Genomic DNA, 5,204 nt, shown 5'->3' with positions numbered 1-5,204 from the left:
CTTAGTTAATACTTGGAATGGAGACTGCCAGGGAACACTAGGCGCTGTAAGCCATTGAGCTTAAGGCTCCGATTGTGAAGATTGTAGCTACAGTCATTTAAACACAAGAGGAGATCAAAACTTTAAAAAAATAAACAAATAAACAATAAATTAATAAAAAATAAACAAACTAATAAAAAAGCAAACAAACAAAAAAACACGGGAAAGCCAGTCATTTATTTTGAGTTGTGAGGCTTTTTAGTTCACAAGCAGCAAGAGTTGCTCTTAGAACAGTCATTACAAATTGTCTTCTACAGCCAACAGTCATTGCTTATGGCCATAGCACTCTTAGGAATCCCGAGCTTGTGCGCTTAGTTAATACTTGGAATGGAGACTGCCAGGGAACACTAGGCGCTGTAAGCCATTGAGCTTAAGGCTCCGATTGTGAAGATTGTAGCTACAGTCATTTAAACACAAGAGGAGATCAAAACTTTAAAAAAATAAACAAATAAACAATAAATTAATAAAAAATAAACAAACAAATAAAAAAACAAACAAACAAAAACCACTGGAAAGCCAGTCATTTATTTTGAGTTGTGAGGCTTTTTAGTTTACAAGCAGCTCTGTAACAAGAGTTACTCTTAGAACAGTCATTACAAGTTGTCTTCTACAGCCAACAGTCATTGCTTATGGCCATAGCACTCTTAGGAATCCCGAGCTTGTGCGCTTAGTTAATACTTGGAATGGAGACTGCCAGGGAACACTAGGCGCTGTAAGCCATTGAGCTTAAGGCTCCGATTGTGAAGATTGTAGCTACAGTCTTTTAAACACAAGAGGAGATCAAAACTTTAAAAAAAATAAACAAATAAACAATAAATGAATAAAAAATAAACAAACAAATAAAAAAACAAACAAACAAAAAACACTGGAAAGCCAGTCATTTATTTTGAGTTGTGAGGCTTTTTATTTCACAAGCAGCAAGAGTTGCTCTTAGAACAGTCATTACAAATTGTCTTCTACAGCCAACAGTCATTGCTTATGGCCATAGCACTCTTAGGAATCCCGAGCTTGTGCGCTTAGTTAATACTTGGAATGGAGACTGCCAGGGAACACTAGGCGCTGTAAGCCATTGAGCTTAAGGCTCCGATTGTGAAGATTGTAGCTACAGTCATTTAAACACAAGAGGAGATCAAAACTTTAAAAAAATAAACAAATAAACAATAAATTAATAAAAAATAAACAAACTAATAAAAAAACAAACAAACAAAAATACACGGGATAGCCAGTCATTTATTTTGAGTTGTGAGGCTTTTTAGTTCACAAGCAGCAAGAGTTGCTCTTAGAACAGTCATTACAAATTGTCTTCTACAGCCAACAGTAATTGCTTATGGCCATAGCACTCTTAGGAATCCCGAGCTTGTGCGCTTAGTTAATACTTGGAATGGAGACTGCCAGGGAACACTAGGCGCTGTAAGCCATTGAGCTTAAGGCTCCGATTGTGAAGATTGTAGCTACAGTCATTTAAACACAAGAGGAGATCAAAACTTTAAAAAAATAAACAAATAAACAATAAATTAATAAAAAATAAACAAACAAATAAAAAAACAAACAAACAAAAAACACTGGAAAGCCAGTCATTTATTTTGAGTTGTGAGGCTTTTTATTTCACAAGCAGCAAGAGTTGCTCTTAGAACAGTCATTACAAATTATCTTCTACAGCCAACAGTCATTGCTTATGGCCATAGCACTCTTAGGAATCCCGAGCTTGTGCGCTTAGTTAATACTTGGAATGGAGACTGCCAGGGAACACTAGGCGCTGTAAGCCATTGAGCTTAAGGCTCCGATTGTGAAGATTGTAGCTACAGTCATTTAAACACAAGAGGAGATCAAAACTTAAAAAAAATAAACAAATAAACAATAAATTAATAAAAAATAAACAAACTAATAAAAAAACAAACAAACAAAAAACACTGGAAAGCCAGTCATTTATTTTGAGTTGTGAGGCTTTTTAGTTTACAAGCAGCTCTGTAACAAGAGTTACTCTTAGAACAGGCATTACAAATAGTCTGCCACAGCCAACAGTCATTGCTTATGGCCATAGCACTCTTAGGAATCCCGAGCTTGTGCGCTTAGTTAATACTTGGAATGGAGACTGCCAGGGAACACTAGGCGCTGTAAGCCATTGAGCTTAAGGCTCCGATTGTGAAGATTGTAGCTACAGTCATTTAAACACAAGAGGAGATCAAAACTTTAAAAAAATAAACAAATAAACAATAAATGAATAAAAAATAAACAAACAAATAAAAAAACAAACAAACAAAAAACACTGGAAAGCCAGTCATTTATTTTGAGTTGTGAGGCTTTTTAGTTTACAAGCAGCTCTGTAACAAGAGTTACTCTTAGAACAGGCATTACAAATAGTCTTCTACAGCCAACAGTCATTGCTTATGGCCATAGCACTCTTAGGAATCCCGAGCTTGTGCGCTTAGTTAATACTTGGAATGGAGACTGCCAGGGAACACTAGGCGCTGTAAGCCATTGAGCTTAAGGCTCCGATTGTGAAGATTGTAGCTACAGTCATTTAAACACAAGAGGAGATCAAAACTTTAAAAAAATAAACAAATAAACAATAAATTAATAAAAAATAAACAAACAAATAAAAAAACAAACAAACAAAAAACACTGGAAAGCCAGTCATTTATTTTGAGTTGTGAGGCTTTTTATTTCACAAGCAGCAAGAGTTGCTCTTAGAACAGTCATTACAAATTGTCTTCTACAGCCAACAGTCATTGCTTATGGCCATAGCACTCTTAGGAATCCCGAGCTTGTGCGCTTAGTTAATACTTGGAATGGAGACTGCCAGGGAACACTAGGCGCTGTAAGCCATTGAGCTTAAGGCTCCGATTGTGAAGATTGTAGCTACAGTCATTTAAACACAAGAGGAGATCAAAACTTAAAAAAAATAAACAAATAAACAATAAATTAATAAAAAATAAACAAACTAATAAAAAAACAAACAAACAAAAAACACTGGAAAGCCAGTCATTTATTTTGAGTTGTGAGGCTTTTTAGTTTACAAGCAGCTCTGTAACAAGAGTTACTCTTAGAACAGGCATTACAAATAGTCTGCCACAGCCAACAGTCATTGCTTATGGCCATAGCACTCTTAGGAATCCCGAGCTTGTGCGCTTAGTTAATACTTGGAATGGAGACTGCCAGGGAACACTAGGCGCTGTAAGCCATTGAGCTTAAGGCTCCGATTGTGAAGATTGTAGCTACAGTCATTTAAACACAAGAGGAGATCAAAACTTTAAAAAAATAAACAAATAAACAATAAATGAATAAAAAATAAACAAACAAATAAAAAAACAAACAAACAAAAAACACTGGAAAGCCAGTCATTTATTTTGAGTTGTGAGGCTTTTTAGTTTACAAGCAGCTCTGTAACAAGAGTTACTCTTAGAACAGGCATTACAAATAGTCTTCTACAGCCAACAGTCATTGATTATGGCCATAGCACTCTTAGGAATCCCGAGCTTGTGCGCTTAGTTAATACTTGGAATGGAGACTGCCAGGGAAGACTAGGCGCTGTAAGCCATTGAGCTTAAGGCTCCGATTGTGAAGATTGTAGCTACAGTCATTTAAACACAAGAGGAGATCAAAACTTTAAAAAAATAAACAAATAAAAAATAAATGAATAAAAAATAAACAAAAAAATAAACAAACAAACAAACAAAAAAACACTGGAAAGCCAGTCATTTATTTTGAGTTGTGAGGCTTTTTAGTTCACAAGCAGCAAGAGTTGCTCTTAGAACAGTCATTACAAGTTGGCTTCTACAGCCAACAGTCATTGCTTATGGCCATAGCACTCTTAGGAATCCCGAGCTTGTGCGCTTAGTTAATACTTGGAATGGAGACTGCCAGGGAACACTAGGCGCTGTAAGCCATTGAGCTTAAGGCTCCGATTGTGAAGATTGTAGCTACAGTCATTTAAACACAAGAGGAGATCAAAACTTTAAAAAAATAAACAAATAAACAATAAATTAATAAAAAATAAACAAACTAATAAAAAAACAAACAAACAAAAATACACGGGATAGCCAGTCATTTATTTTGAGTTGTGAGGCTTTTTAGTTCACAAGCAGCAAGAGTTGCTCTTAGAACAGTCATTACAAATTGTCTTCTACAGCCAACAGTCATTGCTTATGGCCATAGCACTCTTAGGAATCCCGAGCTTGTGCGCTTAGTTAATACTTGGAATGGAGACTGCCAGGGAACACTAGGCGCTGTAAGCCATTGAGCTTAAGGCTCCGATTGTGAAGATTGTAGCTACAGTCATTTAAACACAAGAGGAGATCAAAACTTTAAAAAAATAAACAAATAAACAATAAATTAATAAAAAATAAACAAACTAATAAAAAAGCAAACAAACAAAAAAACACGGGAAAGCCAGTCATTTATTTTGAGTTGTGAGGCTTTTTAGTTCACAAGCAGCAAGAGTTGCTCTTAGAACAGTCATTACAAATTGTCTTCTACAGCCAACAGTCATTGCTTATGGCCATAGCACTCTTAGGAATCCCGAGCTTGTGCGCTTAGTTAATACTTGGAATGGAGACTGCCAGGGAACACTAGGCGCTGTAAGCCATTGAGCTTAAGGCTCCGATTGTGAAGATTGTAGCTACAGTCATTTAAACACAAGAGGAGATCAAAACTTTAAAAAAATAAACAAATAAACAATAAATTAATAAAAAATAAACAAACAAATAAAAAAACAAACAAACAAAAACCACTGGAAAGCCAGTCATTTATTTTGAGTTGTGAGGCTTTTTAGTTTACAAGCAGCTCTGTAACAAGAGTTACTCTTAGAACAGTCATTACAAGTTGTCTTCTACAGCCAACAGTCATTGCTTATGGCCATAGCACTCTTAGGAATCCCGAGCTTGTGCGCTTAGTTAATACTTGGAATGGAGACTGCCAGGGAACACTAGGCGCTGTAAGCCATTGAGCTTAAGGCTCCGATTGTGAAGATTGTAGCTACAGTCTTTTAAACACAAGAGGAGATCAAAACTTTAAAAAAATAAACAAATAAACAATAAATTAATAAAAAATAAACAAACTAATAAAAAAGCAAACAAACAAAAAAACACGGGAAAGCCAGTCATTTATTTTGAGTTGTGAGGCTTTTTAGTTCACAAGCAGCAAGAGTTGCTCTTAGAACAGTCATT

This window comes from Hoplias malabaricus, chromosome 14, assembly GCF_029633855.1.
Source record: "Hoplias malabaricus isolate fHopMal1 chromosome 14, fHopMal1.hap1, whole genome shotgun sequence".
NCBI lineage: Eukaryota > Metazoa > Chordata > Actinopteri > Characiformes > Erythrinidae > Hoplias > Hoplias malabaricus.
This window is presented reverse-complemented; position numbering follows the sequence as displayed.